At 40.8% G+C, this 25,031-nt stretch overlaps 1 protein-coding gene across 3 annotated transcripts in view; it reads left to right on the top strand.

Annotated features, from left to right (window-relative positions):
- Positions 1–25,031, top strand: part of WWOX (WW domain containing oxidoreductase) — a 947,098-nt gene that overhangs the window by 203,416 nt on the left and 718,651 nt on the right. Inside the window, exon 1 of one of the 3 annotated variants that reach the window (XM_080645809.1) lies at positions 14,388–14,478. The exons of the other annotated variants lie outside the window; for them this stretch is intronic. The gene's annotated coding sequence lies outside the window, so the exon portion shown is untranslated. Of the gene's footprint in view, positions 1–14,387; positions 14,479–25,031 lie in introns of those variants that run through there. 3 annotated transcript variants of the gene reach the window in all.

Below are 25,031 nucleotides of genomic sequence, written 5' to 3'. Positions count from 1 at the left end.
CTTGGAAATGAGTGGCAGCATTTTGACAGGATGATGGATGCATATGCTGGGCTCAGAGGACTTCGGGTGATGGGCCTTTCTTTGTGGTCTGATAAGTGATAGGGCTCATTGCTTAATTTATCTAAAATTCATATTTATTAATTTTGAATTTTCTATTGAAAGGTACTTGCTTAAGGAAATATGTTATATAAATCTACCTCATAATATCTGTTTTTAAGTAATTTCCAGTGGGGAAGATTGGGTTACCAAAATGAGCCTGTTCTATGTTTCTGCTCAGATGACTCAGTCTCTAGCAAGCTCTGTTCAACCTAGCACAGAATATGCCACCACCTGAGCCACCTGTTCACTTTGCCATGAGTGGGAACCACATGAGTTGCATATCTCGGGCTACTACCACTCTATTTCCATAGGTGCAAGCTGCATGGAGAGGATCCCACTTTTAAGGAGTAACTATGTGCTGGCTGCTTACGTGCTCTTTACATACATATATCATTTAAAAAGCATTCATTGAGTGAAAAGGATTTTCATCCCAGCTTCCCAACTGATTTGATGTTTAATATTGATAAAGCTATACTAGTACATTCCCTTACTTTTTTCTTATTTAAAAACTAGAGGCCCGGTGCATGAATTTGTGCACAGGTAGGGTCCCTAACCCTGGCTGGTGATCAGGGCCAATCTGTGGGGTGACCGGCGGGGTGATTGGGGCTCCTGCTCGCACCCGCCTTGCCCTGGCACTGCCTGCTCGCCAGCCACACCCCCTGCTGCAGCTGCTGGTCGGGGCCTGCAGGCTGGGGGCAGCTCCTGTGTTAAGCATCTGCCCCCCTGGTGGTCAGTGTGAGTCACAGCGACTGGATAATCCGCCGGTTATTCTGCCATTCAGTTGGTTTGAATATTAGGGTTTTATATAGATAGATGGATAAGCCTGGCCAGCATGGCTCATAGGTTGAGTGTTGACCTGTGAACCAGGAGGTCATGGTTTGATTCCAGGTCAGGGCACATGCCCTGGTTGCTTATTCGATCCCCAGTGGGGGGTGTGCAGGAGGCAGCCAATCAATGATTCTCTCTCATCATTGATGTTTCTGTCTCTCTCTCCCTCTCCCTTTCTTTCTGAAATCAATAAAATATGTATTAAAAAATAAAATGGATAAAAGCACATCAAATTCAGTTTCCAAAAGCAAACTTCTACAGAGTTCTGAAGAAGCTGATCTGACACAGGCTCTGTCACTTCCTGGCTGTGGGCGCTCTGGAAGGCCACTTAACATCTCTGAACTCAAATTTCCCCATATGGGAAAGGGGATCAGTAACAGTTCCACCTCATAAGTTGGTTGTGGAAAATACTTGGTATAATGCACGTAAAGTATCCAGGAGATTATCTGGCATGTAGTTAACCCCATAAATGTTTATTATGATCATTGTTACTATTAGTAGGATTATCACATCACTCAGCTCATTGAAAATCAGTGAGTAGGGGTGTAAAGAATGCTGACCTCAGAGCCACAGAGCTTCTGTGCAACCTCAAGCAAGCCGGCCTCTCTGGATATTACACCCCTCAGCTGTATATGGGGAAATTTTAACTCTGTTTTATGGGGTTGCTAGAATTAAATGGGATAACGTATGGGAAGTATCTGACACAGTTTATGATATAGGTAGACACTCCATAATGGTGGCCAGTAATAATATTTTCATTAATTCTGAAAGCAGAATGGGCTATTTGGACGTCACTGCTAATTTTTAACAGAAAGAGGTGGAACATTTGAAATATGCCTTTTGTTTGCTTGCTTGGTGTGGTTTTATCAACTTTGCTCAGGTGTAGTTTATGTAGATTAAACTTCATCCATTTAAAAAAAATACAATTCCATTAGTTTTGCCGGATGCACATCACATAAAATCACCACTACAGTAAAAAAATAGAACATTTCTGTCCCCACAAAGATTTCTTGCACTTCCTTTGCAGTCCATGACACGTGGCAGTTCAGATAACCTGGCCCTAGGAAACCATTACTCTTGTTTTCTGTCATTGTTAATTAATTTGTGTTTTCTAGCATTTTATGTTAAATTAAATCAGATAGTCTGTATTCTACATCTGTTTTTTTTTTCTCATTCAACATAATCAGTGGTCGGCAAACTCATTAGTCAACAGAGTGGCAAACTGCGGCTCATGAGCCGCATGTGGCTCGCGAGCCGCAGTTTGCCGACCACTGAACATAATGATTGAGTGATTCACCTATGTTGTTGCATATGTCAGTTGCTCTCCTTTTCATTGCTGAATAGTATTCCATAGTGCAAATACATGACATTTTGCTAAGTAATGTTAATAGACATTGGGATTGTTTCCAGGTTTTAGTTATTATAAACAGATGTGAATGTGAATATTCACACATGTCTTTGTGTGGACATATGTCTTCAGTTCTTTGGGGATAATACCCTGTAGTAGAATGAGTTCGTCAATAATTGCACTAGGCTTAATATTTTAGAGGATGGCAAGCATTTCTCCCAAGTGGCTGAACCATTTTACATTTTTGGCAGAGTCCAATTCCTATATATTCTCAATAATGACTTGATATTGTTAGTCTTTTAAAATTTCTACTTGGGTATGCAGTGGTATCTCATTGTGGTTTTATTTTATTTTGCAAAAAAAATACTAATGATTATCATCACATCTTTTTTGTTTTTCCTTTTTTTGGCAGTGGCAATACTTGAGATAAAATTCACATACCATACAGTTCACCCATTTAATAGTGTTTGTTTTTTGTATATTCAGAGTTTTACAGTTATCATTACAATCAAGCCATGTCTTCTATCACTTGCTTTTCATTCTCCCACCCCCTGCACACCACTGGCTTCATTTTCTTCTCCCAGCATTTATATTTAATGTCCCCCACAATTCTGTTTTTGACTCTTTCTCTATGCTAATACTTTTTCCCCTGGAGATTATACCCATTCCTCAAACTTCAAGCATAATCCTGATTCCCAAATCTGTATGTCCATTTCAGAGTATCTGAACCTAGTCTGTTAGTCCCAGGTTATTCACACCTGCACATATCTTTTGCAGGGCACACTCCTTCCTCGACCCCCCCTCCCCCACATCATCACATCATCTCTGCCACACCCGCTCCCATCTCCTACACTTTCATATGCTGCCTGGGGTTATGCACCTTTATATTCTTCCCAGTATCAAGCCCAAGTAGACACTCAGTAAATATTCATCTAATGAATAAATGAACTTGTATTCTCCAGATTGCCTGAAAATGTGTTTAACTTTTATCTTCTTTTGAAATTAATGGCGTTATTACCTTATTAAAGGTCGAGAAGAATAATTCATGCCGCAATTCATGAGGCTACTCAACAGTTGCCCTGGTGATTTCTGATTAATATTTGAAAAAATTTTTAAACCTATGGCCTTTTTTTTCTTGTCTCCAGCTAAAGCTTTTCTGGAAGGAATTCAATTTCCGCTTTTCCTTAATGCTCCTTAAATGTTGTACATATCTTAAAAGTGGATTCCCCATAATACAGTATCGGTCATTTTGTTTAATAGTCTTAAAGCTTACCTGTGCCTGGCCAGTGTGGCTCAGCGGTTGAGCATCGACCTATGATCAGGAGGTCACAGTTCTATTCCTGGTCAGGGCACATGCCCAAGTTGCGGTCTTGATCCCCAGTGTGGGGCATGCAAGAGGCAGCCTATCAATGATTCTTTCTCATTGTTGGTGTTTCTATCTCTCTCTCCCTCTCCCTTCCTCTCTGAAGTCAATTAAAAAATATTTTTAAAAAGTTTACCTGGAGGAACATGAATAAGACTCTCTTACAATCATGTCCAGGTTTTAAAGGAATATAAAATTTCATCTAAAAATACTTTCTGCTTTTATCCCATAACCCACACAGCTCAAGTCTAGTTTAACTCAGACTCTGAAACACTACTTTTATTATTGCTCCACAGCAGGACAAAGCTGTACCCGTAGGGTCAAGAGATCACATGGAAATATCTTTGCTTTTATGCTGTTGCTGTATTTCATCCTGACAAGGAACAAGCCCAGAAGAGATCTCATGTGTTAGGACTATACTTATAAGGCAAGTAAGGAGAGAAGCCGGAATCTAAAAGGTTACTACAACTGAGCAGTCTCTGTAATGTCACTTAAAATCCAGGAAAGGATGATGGCAGGGAGCCAGCCTAAGGGAGAGCTCTGGTGGTGGTGCAGATAGGCTGTTAGCCATAGGAAGGGGACCAGAGAAGGGTCACGGAGGTGAAGAGGTGAATTAACCCAGGGAAGCATTGATGTCTAGATTTGGAGAATCAGGAAAGAGGGTTGGTTATCTATAACCCAAACATAAGAGCAAAAGAAAGGTTTGTGTCTGGGATTGTGTGTGTGTGTGTGTGTGTGTGTGTGTGTGTGTGTATGTTGTATGTGTGTGTGTTTGTGTGGGGTGATGGGTTAATAAGACAATAGGAAGTCAGAAATCAGAGAAGCCAGGAGTGGGAGATACCCCAGCAGAAGCGAAAAGAGGAAGACTGGACCTGGGCCACATTGCAGACTGAGGCTGGTGTATTAGTTTGCTAGAGCTGCTATAACAAAATACCGCAGACTGGCATCTGAAACAATGGAAATGTATTTTCTCACAACTTTGGAGGCTAGAAGTCCAAGATCAAGGTGTCCGCATGTTTGATTTCTTCTGAGGATTCTCTGCTTGACTTGCACACAGATGCCTACTGCTGTCTCCTCACATGGTCTTTCCTCTGCATGTGCACATCCCTGGGGTCTCTCTTCCTGTCTAAATTTCCTCTTCTTAGAAAGACACCTGTCAGTTTGGATCAGGGCCCACCATATGACCTCTTTTTAACTACTTCTTTAAGGATCCTACAGCCACATTTTGGGATGCTAGGGGTCAGGACTTCAATATATGAATTTTGGGTGAGACCATTCAGCTCGTTACAGCTGGGGATGAGGATATAACAGATGCCACTGGTTAATGCTTACACAGGGATATGATGGTTTTCAGAAGGCATTGTATTGCTGCCTCACTTCTTCTCCACCCTGACTAGATCATGGTCAGTGATCATGTGATCACCTTGCGCTGATGTCCTGATACTGCACCCACTGCTCTGAGGCCACTTTCAGTCTTGCTCCCATTTAGCCTGGGACTGCCATGAGCTCAGTGGTGTATGCACTTCTGACATTTCTTCATTCTTCACGGATTTTCCGTCAGCCAACCAACTTTGCAGTTGTTTCTAGTGATTGAAAATGTGCTTGGTGTGCAGGTGTCATGGATGACTTAGTAATGCCTTGGGGTGAAGAATACGGTATAGAAATAATTCTTATAAGCCCAGTGATTGGAAAACAATGAATCCCAAGTTTGAGCTATATTGATTTTTTCTTTCAGGGCTCAGTCTCATTGCCCAGAAATAACCCCTGTTAATATTTTGGCCTGGATCACGGAAGTGAGTTTTTTCCTCTTGTATATATTATGTAATTACCCATAAAATATATATATCTTCTTATGCACACTTTCCTTTTAAGCCAAATGAGATTGTACTCTGTAGTCTTTCTTATAGCCTGATTTTTATTGACCTTAATAATAAATTGCAAACATTTTCTCTTGTCAATAAATGTTCTTTCTTATCAGAATCTTTAGTGGCTAGGCAATATGCTCTCATGTGGATATACCATGATTTTCCTATTCAACAACCTCATCACAATCCCAGTGGTCACCAGATAGGTTTCCACCCATTGTGAGACTTGTCCACAAATAAATTGCTTTCAAAAATGCAGAAGTTTGTGCAGTTTTTCAGGACACTTTGTTGTGGTAGAATCTACATACCATACACCTCACCCATTGCAGGTGTGTAATTCAGTGGCTTTAGTATGTTCAGAGTTGTACAACCATCACCACAGTCAATGTTACATTTTCATTATCCACCAAAGAAGCCCCATGTTCCCTTGGCTGGCATCTCTCCCTTCCCCCACCTCACCTTAGCCCTGTGCGCCACTAAGCTACTTTCTCTATACATGATTTGCCTGTTCTGGACTTTTCATATGAATGAAATCACACAATATGTGACCTTTTGTTCCTGGCTTCTTTCACTTAGAACAAATGTTTTCAAGGTTTATTCATGTTTCAGCATTTCTTTTTATTGTCAAATAAGAGTCTGGTGTATGGATATACCACATTGCATTTACCCATTCAGTTCATGGGCACCTTGATTGTGGCCACTTTTTGGCTAGTATAAATAGTGGGGCTATGAACACTTGTATGGAGATTTTTCTGTACACCTGTGTTTCTCCCTCGTTGGGGTAAATACCTAAGAGAGCAGTTGCTGGCTCATGTGTGTAACTCTATGTTTGACCATTTGAGAAACTACCAGATCGTTTCCAAAGCAGTTGCACCATTTACATTCCCACCGGCAGTGTCTGAGGTTCCAGTTTCTCCCCATCCTCACCAGCGCTTGGCACTTTTTTTTTTTTAATGGTTGTCATTTCATTAAATCTGAGGTGGTACCTCATTGTGGTTTTAGTTGGGAATTCCCCAATGGCTAATCATATTTAGCACTTTTTCATGTGGCTATTGAATGAATGATTTTAAAGTTGTGGGTTTTGTGGGGTTTTTTTTGAGTTATTATAAGGTCATTCCTTTAATAATGCCAGCCTTATTTCCATACAGCTAAACGTGCTCTTTTAGGCAAATGCCAGGAGCTTTCAGAGATCCTGCTGCTTTAGAATTATTACCTGTGGCATTCAATAAAAGAAGATCCCAGGTTCTCCTCACCCCCTAGTTTGTGAATTAGAATCTTGTGTTTTGATCCAGAAATCTGTTTTTGTGTACAGTATGGTTGGGGAAGCCAAGTCAGAGTCCAACGTGGCCCCTTCTTAGTGGGGTGATCCTGCTTTAACGTTCCTGTGCTTTCATTTTCTCATCTACGAAATGAAAATTTTCATAAGATTATTAATTCTAATAATAAAGCTGTACTAGTAGTAATATTATCATCATTAGCAAAGCTTTTGTACTTTAAACCTTTAACATAGAAAGTGGTGGGTTTATAATTTATAGAATGATGCTATTTGAAAAATGAGTTCTGAGATTGGGACGTTTTGGCAAAAATATGTGCCAGCAAAGTTAAAGCGATTGTTTTACTGCACAACTTCTTGGAATTTATTTGCCAAAATACACGCCTTTTTAAAGTGGGTGTGTGGTTCACAGTTTCTCAGAGCACATTTTTCTGCTGGCAGGTACCTGCTAACCTCTGCAGCTGGCTGTCAGTGGTGTGTGGATTAGAAATAGCTGGGATGGAAGATTTGGTATGAAAATGAGCTCATTTCTATAACTGAAAAGATTTCACATCCCTGTTAAATGACTTATAAGTGAGAACTTGATAATATTTGGAATGGCCTCTGATCTCTCATCATTCTTAATAACTTGCATATTGGCTGCAAATTAGGAGCTAGGCCCATTTTGGTTTATCAACAGAACTGTGTACTGAAGCCAATGAATACCCTAAGAGTTTTTTAAATTCTTTTTTCCAATTTTTAGTACTATCAAAAAAGAAAATCGTCATTTGGAGTACTAATTTCTACTGAATTATTAGGTTCCATGTGAAGATATTTTCCTCCACGAAGCCCTGGAGACTGGGCAGTAGTTGATCTGATGGTCACCATTCACAAGCGTTCATTTTATGTTTTTAAATGATCTGAAGGGGGTCTTCAGGCCTTTGTAAGCACCATCTAAGTTTTGGAGACAAGGGTTCCATTAATAGGGTCCCTGCATCACATCACCCTAGCCAGTTTGGCTCAGTGGATAGAGTGTTGGCCTGTGGACTGAAGGGTCCCAAGTTCGATTTGGGTCAAGGGCTCATTCCTCGGCTGCAGTCTCTCCCAGGTCCAGGCCCTGGTCAGGGCTTGTGTAGGAGGCAACCAATTGATGTGTTTCTTTCACATCGATATTTCTCTTGGTCTTTCCCTCTCTCTTCCACTCTCTCTAAAAATCAATGGAAATATCCTCAGGTGAGGATAAAAAAAAAAAAAAAATAGGGTCCCTGCATCAAGGGAAGTGGTGAGGAGTGCTTCACATTCCCAACAAAAATGCTCCCAGGGCGCAATACAGAGAGGCCAAACTGTGACCTCCACACACCTTTCCTTTAAACCCCTTTGCATTTCTGTGCCACTGGAGTTCAGGAAGAGCAAGAATAATTCTGAGGAAACGAGTACATGTTGTCAAGCTGTTGTGGAAATGTAAAAGGCTGCGAGATGCCTGACTGCATCCATTTAGCCAGAAGTGTAGCCCTGATACTCCCAGGGGGTGTCATATAAGCTATTAGGTGAGCCTCGGAGATGTGCCTGTTTTAAACACGTTTGAAGAAGCAGGACTGTTTCCAGAAGCATTCTGCTTTGGCTTCTAACCCAAAATATTGAGCAGGTATGTATGGCGTGGGTCCTGACTAATCAGAGCAGATGCAGTTCTAAATTGCATACCTGGTGACTATTAGCCCTGCTTATAAGGTCGTGCTTTGTCTGTTTATTTGTTTTTAATCTCTTAAAACTTAGATCAAGAAACCACAAGTCAAATGTTTAATAGCATCAAGGAGACAGTAGAGAGCGGTGGAGACTGTGGCAAACTGGAGGGACCATCTCAAGAACAGCTGCCACTCAGCCCCCCCGTCAAACTATGAGCATGTGGGCTGGGTGTCACCTCTCTCTCCTCATTTTTTAAGAGGTGCCAGAAATATGGATTTGCAATATGAAATCTCCCCTTAAAAAGTTACATAACTATTCCTTTTCTATTTCTGCTATACCTCATTTTCACAAACTTGGTGGCTTAAAACAGCACAAAGTTGTTATCTTACAGTTCTGGAGGTCAGTGAAGGTCTTAGAGGGCTAAAACCAAGGAGTTGGCAGGGCTGCATTCCTTTCTGTAGGCTCCAGGGGAGAATCCAATTTTCCAGCTTCCCGAGGTTGCCCACATTCTTTGGGTCATGGCCCCCTCCTGTTTTCAGTCAGCAATGGCTAGTCAAGTCCTTCTCAAAGTGCTACCTGCCTAGTTTTCTCTCTTCTGACTCCTTCTAATTTTAAGGACCCTCTGATTACATTGGGCCCACCCTGATGATTTTCCTATTGTAAGATTGCCTCAATTTCATCTGGAATTGTAATTAACCGTTGCCATGTAACCCAACATATTCACAGGTTCCAGGGATTAGGATGTGGACATCTTTGGGCAGAGGGAACTGCTCCACTCTGCCTACCACAGTACCCATAATATATATTCCCCTTAAAAATACCGAGTCTTAACTTTCTTCTGCATCCCAGTGCCAGGCAAAGTACATAGATCTTTCTGGATTGGTGGGTGGTTGAGTGTCTACTTCACAAAGGAGATGGATAGCAGGTTAGAAAAGAGATGGATCATAACAGTAGCTTTTAGTTTGTCCTAGTCTTTAAAAATGAAAAAAAATTTCTATCACTTAATTGAAAAGCAGTCTTAGAAACTGGATTGGGTAATTTATTTCTATTTCTTCTGTTGTAAAATAGTAAGACTAAGGTTTTTGTATGAGGTATAAGTAAAATCATGCTTGTTTCACTTCATCTCTGTATCTTGGCACCCTATCCAGTCATCTAGCCTGTCAGCCTACCAACTACCCATTCCTTTGTCCATCCTTTTGTCTTTCATCTCTTGACTCAAACTTCCATGGCCTTTTAGCCAAGGGGATTGAGGTTGCTTTTGTAGGATCCATGTACTATATCACAAGAGGCAACACATCCAGATGAGAATATTAGGGTTAAGAGAAAATCAGGGAAGTCGAGGGCAAGGGCTAATGCCCTGATCATAAGTAAGTGTGTGAGCAGATGCTGCAGCTGCATGAACAGTTCCCCAGGAGCCTCTGAGGAGCCCCGGGAAGAGAGGACTCAGATCACTGAATCCACTCATGAGGATGTATCACTCAGCACTGGTGACACTATGAGATTTTCTATAAATGGTCATCAATCTGTCCTCCTCCTCCCACTGGAGGCAGTTGGGGCACAAATAGCCACCCGACCCTGTATCTCTGTAAGCGCCTGGGCTTTATTCATTGCAGGTCTAAAAAGACAAAGAACCCATTTACCAATATGCCAGGATTTGGGCATTTTAATTATTTTTTTGATTTTATTGGAAGGGGGGACACATTATTTACAATAAGAAATGTAGTTCTCTGTCTTCATGAATTGCAGTCTGCAGCTTGAGTTTGAGAAGAACTTAAGAACTTGTTACAAGGAGCATCGTAATTTGCCTTTGCTCAGAGCCACATTACCTGCAGGCGGTTCCACAAGGTCAGTCAGCTCGAAGTTGCACAGCCACGTCTTCCCTGGCTTTCACTTTACCCGTGCCCTTGACGTGGCGCTGCCTTGTCAGGATTCTCGTAAAACTCCTCGCTGATGACTTCTTCTGTTCTCTTCATTTCCTTAAGTGAACATCTGTCTAATTGTTCACCTCCATTGCTTTAGTGCTTTCTTCATGCTTTCTCTCTTTCCAGACAATAAACTTTATTTTCTTCATAAGAATTCAGTCTACGCAAGGGTATTAGGCAGCTTGTTTGCACCTTTTAATTCTTGGATGTTTTCCAGGACGGTTTTTTGCAGGAGTTCCAATGGGTTCATCTGTGAAGCACGGAAGACAATGCGGCATTGTGTTGGGGTTTTTATCCGTTACCTTCTGTTTGTAAACATCTGCTTGGAAACGTTTGCTAGTGCCCACCCTGGCTCTCCCCAACCCCCATCAGAAATAAAGGGACTCATCTCTTTTTGCTTGGCATTGGATAAGACAGTGTTGGCTGGTTCTTTTTTTTTGGGGGGGGGCGGGGAGGCAGGTGACAGATGCATAGGTAGGTGACTGTTTAACTGAAACCCATAGACTTGGCCAAATGACTTTCGAGAGGGAACCATGCCCTTTATTTCATTAATGGCTATGCAGCCTGGTACTCTTCTTATGACTACAGTTTAATTTTGATGCTGATTTTGATGATGAATTAAAAAGCTGCATAAACCAGCAATTATAACTAGAAAACATTTCCATTTTTGAAGACCATTATTTTTCATATGCTTAAAAATACTCAGCAAGCCACTGCATTTTTTTTTGCATTTTCTTTGTAATCTTTCTGAATTATGTATTGTTATATCTTTAACAATAAATATTTGGATTTTGTTTTGTTTTTTTGAGTCAGTGTAAGCATATTCTTATTTAAATTATTATACTATTGAAATGTTTTTGTAATTATTGATATGTTCCCTTCTGGTTTGGTTAAATTAATTTTTTTATTTTTCATGTTTGTATGTTTTCCTATATGTCCTGTCTTTAAAAAACAATGTTTGATTATGAATGTCTAATACATTCAAAAGTAAATAATGTAATAATGAGCCCCCCAATGCCAAATACCCTGCTTAACAGTTAGGAAACTATTTTTCTCTGTTCAGTCACTGTTCCTTTGATTGTGTGTGTGTACATAAACGTGTATATATACACACATATGTATACACACATGTACATATATACAGCTATATATGTGTAAATATACATATTTATTTTTTCTTATGTATGTTGTAAGTTGGTCCAAATCAAATTTTGTTACCCATCTAAGTAATGAGGATTCAAAGCCCCATTATGAAATGCTTGCTTTTCCTATTGATTTGTGGATATGTGAGAGAATCTTAGCTCTTGCACAATGCTTAGAGGGAGGAAGCATTGTGCATCTCGAGTCCATTGTAAATCTTGCTACCCTAACCCTAATCTCCAGTGCTCTGAACAGAGCAGAAGTAGGGGCAGGGCTGTGGGGCTAAAAAGTGCTAACATGCAGGACCAAAAGTTCCCATGCACAACATGTGATATGGGTTGGGCACTTTGCCCGATCAGAGGTTAGATGGCTGATTTCCAAATGCAGCCTGCCTACGTATGGCTCTGTTTCTTTTCTGAAACCTGATTATAGAGACCTAGGAATGGATTTCAGAAGGTTGAGGGAGGGGTGCGGGTCAGAGGATGCTGGGCATAGAACTTGTTTCTTTCCCTTGATGCAGATCGCCTGGAGGGTCCCTAGTTTGAATCATCAGAAAGGTACCTGATGTCTGACAATATTCCAGGTGACAGAAAGCACATGGGTTGCTTCTGGGTCTGGGTGGTGTTGTAATGATAGTCTAGAAGCCACTGATATAGGGAGTGCTGGAATCTGTTGAGACTTTACTTAGTGAAGACATAGATACCCCTCTTTCCCAACACACACACACACACACACACACACACACACACACACACACGCGCACACCTCTGGAAAGCAAGGGAACCTGCACTGCGCCATCTTGCCCCTCCCTGCATGGCTGCCTCTCTTCCCGTTAGTAGTTGTATTTTGGCTGATTAAATCAACGTTAAGAGGATGACTTGGTCCCTTCAATCTGTATCTTCACTGAAACAATGTCTTCATGATGTTATCATAATCTTAATTTGGGAGATAGGATTGGGTATAATCAGAAAAAAACACATATGTGGGCTGGGACAAACTCACTTATGGATTACATATTTATAGTAAACATTTCCATATATTATTCTTTTTTTAATTAAATCTTTATTGTTGAAAGTATTACATATGTCCCTCTCCTCCCCCATTGACTCCTTCTAGCCCGCCCCCATGGGTTATGCATATATGCATACAAGTTCTTTGGTTGATCTCTTCCCACCCACCTACCCAATATTCAATACAGCTTTGTGGGATTAGAGATATAATTATGGTGTTGTTATGAATATTATTATCAATATTAACTATGATTACTGATCACCTCCCCATCCAGGTCAGTACTAGATGCTTCATACTCATTATCTAATTTAACGGTCACTGCACTCTTCATTTCACTGCGTCTTGAGAGTTTGGTTAATTATCCATCATCACATAGTTCACCATCAGCAGAAATGGGATTCGAACTTGGTCAGGCCTGACTTGTGTGCCTGTGGTTTCTCACCTAAAGAGGGGGAGCATTTCTCTCTTTGGCACTCACGTACCTGGGATTTGTTTCCTTGAGGAATTGAGTTGTGCATTATTTGCTGAAAGAGCATGTATCTCTATTTTATTGATAACGGAGAGCAAGGGGGCTAGGTTTGCCTGGCAGTTTGTCCCAATATTCTTCTCAACTTTAAAGATGTGTTGAGCAAAAAGTTTAAACAGTTCACATAAAAACCTTTAAAGCTCTCAGACTAATCTCTAATGGAGGGTGGACAAGTTATATTTTTTGCTGTGCTTAATCCTTATTAAAGCACTAATCATTAGGGCCCCCAAATTACTATAAGGAGAGCACTTAGAAAACATAAGGGATCAATAGTTAGTACTTAGGAAATAAATGAAACAACTTTTTGTTTCTTTCTTTTAAATCCACCTTGTTGCTGAAAGATAGAAAGGCTGAACATGAGTTAGATTGTGAGTTTCTCAGCATTTCATAGCTTATATATTGAATCAGGATTTTAAAAATATATTTAACTAGCCTTAACTTTCTCAAAAGCTTCAGAGATGCATAGGATTAAAAAAATAACTTGAATTTTCACTGGGGGTAAGACAAACCTGTGAGGAAATATAGAGGTGTGTATGGAAGCTCATAATTTGGTATAAGAAACATACGATGAAGCAAAGACTCTGTGCTGGATTCTTTAATCCTTGCTTCCCTCAGGGAACTGTGGGAGTCTGGAGCATGATGCCATACCTAACCTGGGGCAATACAGGAAGACTTCCTGGAAGAGGTGACTATGAGTTTCATTTGGGTCTGACACTGCAACAGCCTAGAGACTGAATTCTGTGGTTGCAATATTGATAGTATTCTGTGAAGGGCACAGTGCTCATGTTGCAAACTTTTGTTGCTTCATTATTCAACCACTAGTAAATAAATTACAATTAGTTTATTTAGTGTTTCTCAGAATTATGGACTTCAGGACTCAATAAACTTTTTCAAAAGAAAATAAAAATATGAGGACACCAAGTTAGGCTTGCCAAAGTAATTTTTTTTTAAAACAACGACATTAAAAACAACAAAAAACCCCAACAAAATGTAACAACAATGCCCTATCAAGTATCAACATTTTAAAAGAAACAGTATTTTCGTGCCAAACATTGTAAGGATATATACTTACTCTAAAGGAAAGCCGTTTTTTAGCTTATTAACATTTTAGTTTGAACTATGTAAGTTCCTTTTCACCTGCAGTTTCACTTTCTCTGGTTGTTATCCGCGGTCAGTGGTCCGAAAATATTAAATGGAAAATTACAGCAATAAGCGATGCATAAGTTTTAAATTGTGCTCCGAGCTGCGGAGCGTGGAGAAATCTCCCCGGTTCTGAGTCTCGCGTGGAAATCTCGCGTGGCCACGTCCGTCTCGCGTGGCCACGTCCTTCTCGCGTGGCCACGTCCATTCCTCGCAGCTGCAGACACTTCTCGCTGTCAGTCAGGCAGAACCTTCCCGGGGATCAGGTCACCCTCGGTAGCAGCGCCTTGCTTGTGTTCAGGTAACATTTTACTTAATAATGCCCCAGAGCACAGGAGCAGTGATGCTGGAAATTCGGAAACGCCAAAGAGAAGCCATGAAGTGCTTCCTTTAAGTGAAAAGTTGAGTAAAAGTTCATTAAGATATTTTGAGAGATGGGGTGGGGGATGGGCGGGCAGGAGGGAGAGAAAGACAACATTCACATAACTTTTATTACAGTGTATTGTCATAATTGTCCCATTTTATTAGTAGTTGTTAATCTCCTGACTGTGACTGATTTATAAGTGAAACTTTATATAGGGCAAACATAGTATATACCTACAGGGGTTGGTGCTACCTGAGGTTTCAGGCGTCCAGTGGGGGCAAAAGAGGACTCTATTTTAAACTCACATAGAAGTTGCAAAAATAGTACAGAGAATTCACTCACCTTCCTCTAATTTTAATAGTTTGCCTCACCGAAAATAATCATCAAAACCAGTAGACTAACACTGGTACACAATGTTGTGTGTGCGACCCGACTCCCGTTTCCCCAGTTGTCCCTCGTTATCTTCCTTTCAGTCCCGGTCCGGTCCAGTCCCCGCATTATCTCCAGTTGTTGTGTCCTCCTGGTCACCTTCGTCTTTGACAGTTCTTCATTCCTCCCCTGTCCTTGCTGATCTTGGGACTTTGGCGTGTTTGATATTTCCTCATGATTAGATTGAATTTAAGCATATTTGGGCAAGAACAGGATAGAAATGATGTGTCCTTCCTATGCGTGGTATCAGGTCGTCCATTACTTTGCGGTGTCCTGTCACTGGTGATGTTAATCGCGAAGTAACCTTGATCATCGAATATGACGATGTTCCACCGAGTTTCTCTAGAGTCACATTACTAATTTTTTCTTCATTCTTTATACACATTTGGGAAGAGATGCTTTAAGAGTATGCGGACATGTTCTTTCTCCTTAAATGTTCACCCAGTGACTTTCAACATCCATGAGTCCATCTCGCCTGCAGCATTTATCACTGTGGGGTCTGCCTAAAGATGAGCTTGTACTTCCCTCATGCTTTCTACGTTTATTTTAATTCTTTTGAAGGAAGAGCTCTCTCTTCCCCTTTTTAATTTATTTGTTCAGTTATTTTACTTATATTAGTAAGGGATCATGGGTCTATATTTTTATTCCGTGGCTTGTCATCCAGTACTATCACTGTTTATTTTGTTGCTCCAGCCTTGGCGATTAGGAACTTCTTCTGGTTGGCTTTTGTGAGTGACTTCTCTTCTCACTGCATGCGTAGTGCCAAATTGGTGTCTTGTCCCCCTCGCCTTTAGAAATAATGAGAGAAGACATGGAAAATGGTGATAAAGAAAAAATAGTCACGGTGCTTGGAGGAAATGTAGTCATTTCTTTTAGAACTGGAAGGGTCATCGGTGTTTCCAGGGAGCACCCTCAGTCTAAAACTAAGACACAGCTCATTTAGACTTTTCTATGTTCCATGCAGGTGCTGGCCTCACAGGCTACAGCATCTTATCTGATCCTCCCGCAGTCTCATGGTGATTTTAATATTATAGTTTCACAGATGGGAAAAGTGAGATTCCAGGGTTCCAAGAGGTCACAATGCATAAGGGAAGTGGTGGAGTCAGGATTGCATCTGGTTCCTGGATCCCCAGGGAATGTCACTGAGCACTTTTCATAAAGGACGGGGCAGGGGTAGGAGAGAAAATTCCTGCCTGCTCTGATGACAGTGCCACCCCACCCACATCCCACCACAAAAATCTTTTCTATCCATTATCACGAAAAAGAAATACCTTTCCATGAAGTAGTCACTGGGATTCTTGTGTGTGTGTGTATGTGTGTGAAATTCTTCACCCTTCTGTGTAATCTGTAGATATCAATATATTTACGCAGTCCTGTCAATTTCATATCTTTCTCAAATCTTAGTTTTAGAGAGTACAAATGTGAGAAGTTTTAATTTGCAGTAATTTCACCAGAGATCTGTATCTGTGAGCCCCAGAAGAGAAAATGTTCCTCTTTCTACTGATGTACTTGGCCACCACTATTCCTTTTCCTAGCTCTCTTGTACTTGTGGTCCCTCAACCTATTAGGAACAAAGAATTGGATTCAGGAAGGGAGCTTGGCAGCACCATGCACTACATACCATGTAGCTCACAGCCGGGACAGTGGAGGTCCTGGGGTAGGCAGGAACTGGCCAAGGTCATATACAGAGTGAAGGGTAAAGCGGGGCTGGGAAGCCAGGGGTGTGGCCTCCAGTCTGCCTCTCTGCCATCTTGCTATGGTGCTTATTCAGGAATGCCTGTCCATACCACCAACGTCCGACTGACCGCGTTCACAAAAGGAATTCTCCAGAATGATTTCTTAATAATAAATACTTACAGTTTCTCTTGGCCCCAGGCCAAATCCCTCCTCTCAATCTTATTTTCAAGGTTGAACATTTCCTTGGAGTTAGTGACCTTGCCTTTACTGGCCTGTTGATGTCGCTATCCATCTATAAGCCTCCTTTCCAGGGACTGTGTTTGCAGCAAAGACTATAATTTTATTTTGGGTTTGGATATACTGATTACATTTTAGCTTCTGGTATATTTTCTTACCTGTCACAGCCATTAAATTTATTTTAATAGTTACTCTACCCTCCTGATAGCCACTAAAGGGGGAATTGGATATTGTCTATCAATTGGCTTAGTCTGTGAACTAAGGCTATATCTAATTACAAGGCATTGTATCGGTTCTGATTTATTAACCATTTACTGTGCCTCGGAGAAGTGGCATTTTTAGTAGCACTGCTCAGCCTGGATGCAGCTTTCCAGGAGGGCAGGATGCCTGGGATATCACTGATCTTACAGTTATTACTTTGTGTCATATATAATCTTGTTTTTTCCCTGCAACAAATAAATCTTTGGGTCTCCCTGAAAAAAAAAAAGAAAAGAAAAAAAAACATTTGTGGTTACAGCATAATAAAAATAAACCATTTGTCGTGACTGCAGCTGACATTTATCAGCCCGTTTGTGGGTGCTCTTTCTCTCTCTCTATAATACAGAACATAATTTGTCACTTTGTAAATACATTCCAGTCTAAATCCCTGCCAGCATCTGTTAGTGTTTGAAGGATTAATGTACTACCCTGTGTATGTCTGCACTTGCATGGAACACTGTAGCATATGATTATGGATCTTGGGAGAGAGAGGAACAGGGCATTTTCTATGCTTTTTCCTGCACATGGGTCTTGTTGGCCTTGTCCTGATTTTTGTCATTATCCAGTTCTGCTTACCAGGATTGTGGTGGTCCGCAACCTTTCTTCTCCCTTTTACAGGAATGGTCACGGGAATAGTAGTTCATATGTACTGTGGGTGAGCAGTGGGAGACCTTTTGGGCTTGGGTTCAAAATTCTATCTTTATCTGATCTATGACCTCCAGTTACTTAATTTCCATTTTCTCACTTACAAAATGAAGATGCTAATACCTATATCTTAAATCTGTGTCAATGCCAAGTGCCTAGTAGAGAACCTGGCCAAGATTAACTGGTGGGGCTGCATCACCTTTTATCATTGTCAGCGTGATTGCTGTTCTTGACTCAGTCCAGGAAACTCAAACTGTCAGTGCAGGATCCCAGTGCCATGAGGCAGCTGGTGGTTGTGATTCTGTTTGTTTCCATGTTTTCTCGTTAGTGCGTTTTATATTTGTTTGGAACTATTTATATCCCTGTAAATCAGGTGTTTGGTGGGTTCCTGGCCTAGAAAGCATTCTACCAGGAAGGGACTGGGGTTCTCAACAAGGCTTGGTACTAAATTCTGGCAAGACTGAGGGATTTAAACCCATCCCCAATGGCAGCATGATGCAGAGACCTGCTGGAGGGCCGTCCTTGCTCTCTGCAGCAGAAGGCATCAACTCCCCTGAGTGATCATGTGTCCGTAGTTCCTGCTACTTTATGGAATGGCAATAGTCTGCCAATCCATCTTAAGCTCCTGCTTTTCTTTGGATTAGGAAAATTCCAGGAAATGGAAGAAATGGCTCATTAGTAATTTCTTTTGTGGGCAATCTCGGTTTCATTCTTTAGTTTGTGTGTGTGTACTTCCGCCTGTCCTGCTCCAGTGGTTCCCCCACCCAGCCCCTGTGCCTGTATTGTCCATTCTCTCCAATAAAGAAGAAAGTATGTAGTGCTCTTTGCATTAAAAGCATTATTTTGCTGTTGTTTAGTTTTCGTTTGAAATACAAATGCATATGAACAAGATAGAAATATCATGCCCATATACCTAGTGGTCAAGATGTGGGATTATGATATGATGCTAGTTTTCAGAATTCTGAAAAGAATCTTTAGCAGATCTAGGAGTATATCTTTGATTCTCAATGAAAAAAAAAAATCTATTCTTCTTTCCCTATAGGATTACCATACTTGTAAAATGTCTAGAAACCTTTATTTCAATTTTTTGACCAGTATCTATAAAATTCTAAAGATTCAGAAAAATATTTCTGTGTCCAAGCAGATGTGTGGAATTGTAGGAACCATTTAGTGCTGATACTTACAAAGTGTAATACTCCTGAAATTTGGATTACTTAATAGGAGAAACATTTTGTTTAGAACAATGTTAGCAGATTCTCACTGCTAAATCCATTGTACATCCTTAGTTCTACACACTGTTTGGGAGTCTATATGCTGTGTGTTACCTGTATCTTTATCAAATGGCCTGTGTGATAAAGTAAGACATACTTTAAGGCAAGGTATGATATTCTTCTATTTTCTCCTACATTCATTGGAATCTGTGAATAATATTAAAAGACTGTCATATGTCAGGAAACACACCAAATTTTTTTATTCCTGTTCTAAAACAGGAGTCACAAACTGTGCTCTGCTGGGAGGTAATCCAGCCTAACACCTGTTTTTATAAATAAAGTTTTATTGGAACACAACCATACCCACTCATTTACAGTATCTATGGCAGCTTTTGCTTTCATGCTACAAAAGTTGAGTAGTTGGTAATGGCCTGCAAAACCTAAAATGCTTTCTGGCCCGTTAGAGAAGAAGTTTGCTGACTCCAGTCCTAGAAGACCATTTGAAAGAAAAGTGTGTTCCGCTAAATCAGAATGAGCAGGTGCTTAGCTTCATATCTTATTTCTACAAATATGGAAGCCATTCCAATGATACATTACTTAGTTATCAAACTTGGTTAATCCAAAGAGGGGTGGGGAGAGCAGAGAGGTTGAAGTTAGCTGTTTTGCCATCATCAAGTTAAAAATTTAATGGTGAAAATAAAACAGAAAAATGTAAGATGCATTGGCTTCATGGACAGAACAACATTCCTGGGAGTGTACGTTTGGCCCCACCATGATCTCCTGGACGCGGGAATTTCAGTGTCTGGAAGACAGTTCTGGCCCAGAGACAATAGTGCTATCTTATCAGGAGAATTGGCTCATTAGATGGAGGGAGAACTGAATCCCAATTTTGCCAGCTATTAATTATATGTGTTTTGAGCAGATTTTTTTATGCCTTCTCAGCTTTTGTTTTCTTTATAAAATACACGTCATTAGGTCAACCTTGAAGGGCCCAGCAGGGTAAAATGTGACAAAGTTCGTAGGTGTTCCTTCTTGGACTACTATCTGCCAGAGAGCAGGTCCTCAAAAGTGTTTAATTGGCAGTGAGTGTTTGCCTCTTGGAGGGGATTTTGAAATTTATACTGGGGAAGAAGTCTTAGGTCCTAGATATGTGAAGAAAATGACACTGGATCAACTGGGAAAGGTGACCCTCAGCCAGAACATCCTCAAATCCTCTGGGGGAGGGGGGAGGGTGCATTGCAGACCTAGAAAAGAGTGCAGCCGATAACATCATGGCTCTCCTTTAGGAGAAGTGCCAATGCCCGGGGCCTTCCTCTGCAGAGGTAGAAGCTCTGGGCCACCCTGTCACACGGCCAGCCCCAGAAGCTCCCCTGTCATTAAGCCGAAGGGAGCAGGGAAGATGCCTATATAAATATTGAAGAGCCTGGAAGAGGGCCAAGCTGCCTTAACATGCATGCCATCCCAAAGGTGCGTCTAATGGACATTTATAAGCCGGTGTCCCCCACACCCCTCCCACTCTATTGCTGTCTCCGATGCTGTTCTGAAAACATGTAGTGTATACGTAGCTGGCTTTAAACAGAATTATCCAATGTGATTCATTTTTCCCATTTGGCTATAAGAGAGGAGAGCACAGAACAAGCCAGAATGAATATGGCTGTTTGTTGATGCCCAAACCAGCATGCCTTGTGCATCGAACAGACAGGCATCTAGTTACTGCACTGAATCTCTGTGAAAGTGTTGGACTCTGTTCCATTCCTCATGGACTTTCCTTTCCCCAGCTCCTGTTTGGACTTCATTTCCTGAAGGAGTCCTGGTGGAGCTGTCAGACAAGCCCCGGAAACCTCACTAACCTATTCAGTGCATGAGCGCTCTCTCTCTCTCTCTCTCTCTCTCTCTCTCTCTCTCTCACTCTCTCTCTCACTCTCTCTCTCACTCTCACTCTCACTCTCATTCTCACTCTCTCTTGCTCTCTTTCTCCCCTCAATAACTTCTACTGTAAGGCTATCTGGAATTACAGGATTGGGTAAGAAAGTATTACCATTGATCTGATGTATGCTACTGGGCTGAATTATTTGAATTAATTTATAACTCCTAATGTATTTTTGTCTCTCAAAGACTTTTTCAGGCTTATTTTATGCAGTTTGACTTTTCCAGCTGTCTAATATTCCAGTATCTGTTTCTGCGTGTGAACTGGACAGTTCTTCCCTGAGCACATCTCTTTCTCCTGCTGTCTTGGCAAAAGCAGCACAGAGCAGCCTCCACCCCCTGACCTAACCTTCTGGCTCTTCTCTCAAGCTTCAGGCTCTGTAGGTACTAGATCTGCCTTTCACGCTGGGACAGAGAACAGTTTTACGAAATGAGTTCCAATGTATGACACAGATCCACAGGGCTATCGCTGATTGACAGGTGGCTGTTCTTTTCGTGAAAAAAGTTTCTAAGCTTCTGTTGTCTAGTGGCTCCACTATTCCTTAGGATCTTGTTATAATCTAAATTCATTTTATGGAAGGAGAAAGAATATGGGAACCCAATTCATGTGAAGAATAGACCAGGAGTTACACACTGTTCCTCTCAAAGGCCATTGGTGGAAACCTTGATGCCCACCTCAGTGTAGGCTGGGAAATGTAATTCCTGACTGGTCAGTCTCTTCTCAGCACAATCCCATCCTGTGGAAAGGGGAGCACTTGTTTGAGAGAAGCTAGTTCTTTCTCTCCACAGTGTATCTTTTTACATAACATAGGGTAATTTTTAAAATTCTAGTTTGTTGGTTTTTGCCTTTAAATGTGTGAATTTAAGTTCATTTATGTTTCTTGTTATTATGGATATATTTGTACTAATTTCTGTGTTTTATTTTGTGTTTTCCCTCTACCAAGAGTTTTCATTATTATTTTCAGTTCTTTTCAGACATTTTTGGATTGGTCCATTTTCTTTATATCCTGTGTACTCCATATGCCATTTTTGTTTTCCTGCAGTTGCTTTGGAAGCTAAGTATTTTCCTTCCTTCCTTCTTCCCTCCCTCCCTCCCTCCCTCCCTCCCTCCCTCCCTCCCTCCCTCCCTCCCTCCCTTCTCTCTTCCCCCCTCCATATCTCCATCTCTTCCTTCCTTCCTTCCTTCTGTAGTTATTCTTCAAATTTTATATACATATTTAAATTTTCTCTTATCAAATATAGTTATTCAATGTCTCCTTCATTTAACCAACAAAGCCAAACCCTACATGATTTACTGGGTCAGTGAGACCTTCCCTCTCTCCCCATCCCATAAAAAATATTCTTGCTATTGTTTCAAATCCATCTGTAATACCCTTTCAGTGTAATTTGTTTGGTCCTGTGCTAATGTAAAGGATGTGCAGAATTTGGGGATAACCTGACTATGACTCCTTTTCTGAGTGTGTGCTGTGTTGAGTTCTCATCTTTTTCTGCCTATAAAGGTGTTTTGGTTAGAACCTATAAGAGGCTGCTTGGCAGATGCCACTTTAAGCTGGAAACCTGATTTCGCTCTGAAGCATTTCAAGATTTTTTTCTAGTTTATCTGTTGAATATCCTGCCTTGCTTCTGCAGAACCTCGGAAAGATTTCTCTCTTTGGATTCATCCTTAAATTAAAAATAGCCTTTGTGGTCAGGCCTCCAGTGTGATGGTAATATTACATGTTTACTGCATGCTTGGCATACTGAGCTCATATCCATTATCACACAGTGTGACCAATTTCTGAGAGGCAGGTGCTCAGCCAGCCGGTCGAAAGCACTAGGAGAAATGCCTAGCTTTCCAAATGGCTTATAGATAATTGTTGCCAATGTCACTAGCCTGCTTTCATATCTATTTATGAAATTTTTGCAAGTTTGGTGGCATGTTATATATTCATTCATTAATTTTCTTAATTAAAGCCTGCCTTGAAAACCCACTTCGTGTCACTCACTGTGTACCAGGTATTAGAGATAGAGATATAAAACTGTGTGTTTTAATTTACCACAAATGTCAATGTGAATTATTGGTGTTTTGGTTTTCTTTCATAGTCTCCCGCAGTGTTCTTGGGAATGGAGATTGCTATAACCTTTTTGGAGAACACCCAGCAAAAATCTATCAAAATTTAAAATGTAGATATCTCTTGATGTAGCAATTCTACTTCTAGGAATTTGTTCTTCAGAAAAAATATCATATATTACAAAGTATAAGTATTGTAGCATTGCATTTGGTAACTAAAACCTGGCAACTGTACACTGAGTGGCCAGATTATTATGATCTCTGAAGGCATAATAATCTGGCCACTCAGTGTATATCTTATATAATAAAAGGCTGATATGCAAATTGTCCCCTCTATCAGGAGTTCGACCAGCAGGCAGGCCGGCCAACCGCCCATGTCCCCTCCCCCTGGCCAGGCTGGTGGACCCCACCCAAGCACGAATTCATGCACCGGGCCTCTAATACACACACACACACACACACACACACGCAACGCACGCACGCACGCACACGCACACGCACAAGCACACACACTGAGTGGCCAGATTATTATGTGTTCAGAGATCATAATAATCTGGCCACTCAGTGTATAAAATGGTATTAATTACAATAAGAACAATAGTAAACACAGGATATCTATTTAAGATACTTTCCATGGGTATTATTCCATTGAATTCTCACAGAAATCCCCAGAGGACATGTTTATATTATTTCTATTTTTATAGACGAGGAAATTGGAAATTCAGGCTTTAAGAATTTAAGTGGAAGTTCACAAAGCTAGTGAAGGATGTAGAGGGCTAAGCCCTGCAAAGGGGAAATATTTTAATAAATGATCAAAAACTTCTTTAATGGGCTAACTGTACAGGTTGAAACTAATAGGAGTAGAATTCTATATAGATATATTTAATTATACAGTAAATTAGGAAAAACCAGGTTGTAAAATAACACATAAGCTCTGCAACTATGTTTGTAGGCAGACATTGTTGCACAGTGTTTTTATATGTGTAGAAAATACACTCTGGAAGGATGTGTATCACACTGTCCCTCTGTTTCTCTTGGGGCAGTGGGGTTTGGGAGATGTTTTTACTCAATACATTATACACTTCTGCATTATTTCTATTTTTTTCAATGAGCCAGTTTTATTTCTACAACTAAAGATAAATGTAAGTAGCTGAAAACTTCTTCAGGTCCATCACTGTTCCTCTCACCAGCTCACACAGGCAGCCTGGCACTGTGGACCCCTGGTGCCAGTGGTAGGGGCTCTCTGCGCATTGTGGGATGTTTAGTAGCATCCCTAGCCTTTATCCATTAGATGTCAGTACACCCCTCCAACTAGTTGTGGGGCCAGAAAAATTTCCAGACCTTGGCAGATGTGCCCTTGGGGGCAGAATGCCCCCAGTTGGGAACCTCATAGTGACCCTGCTGCCACTGGGCTATCGGTGTGCTGTTTTCTCCATTCTGAGGTTTGCAATGAAAATATTTCCCTCCACCTGAGGGTCTTTCAGGCTTCACCAGTCCTTCATGTGGAATTCAGACTCCTCTAAGCTAGAGCAGACAAATCTTATTTATCTCTTTCTATTCAATTTAACCACTATTGACCTGTCACCGGTAATCAATAGGCGCCAGGTCTCTATGTTTTGAGCTGTACACTCTTTCTGAATCTAGGAGGGGGGCACTGTGATTTTTCTTTTATCAGCGGCTTTCCTAGCATAGGGGGTTCCATTGCTTAACAAGTTTCATTAAGAACACAGCTATTAAATATTCAAAATCTATAGACTGTTCCTGTTGAGAATATAATTATACAGTAAATTAGCTGATGTCCATTATGCTGTCTTTGAAGCACATCTTTGATGTTTCCAGTACTTACATAAGATATAGGGGCCTGTTTATTAAGAGTCTTCAACTGTGTATAAAACTAGAGCAGTCAAAGTAATGGTGTCTGCTGAAGGATTCTTTATCATATGAATTTACCTTTAGTCATCTATTATTTATTTCAGCTATTTTATATGCCATTATAATAAATATTATGACAGAGAAAGCTTTTACGCTTCAACTTATTGTACTACTCTTTACTTGCC

The sequence above is a fragment of the Plecotus auritus genome (assembly GCF_963455305.1).
Source record: "Plecotus auritus genome assembly, chromosome: 10".
Lineage (NCBI taxonomy): Eukaryota > Metazoa > Chordata > Mammalia > Chiroptera > Vespertilionidae > Plecotus > Plecotus auritus.
Note: the sequence above shows the minus strand (reverse complement) of the source record. Positions and strands in the feature narration are given on the sequence as shown.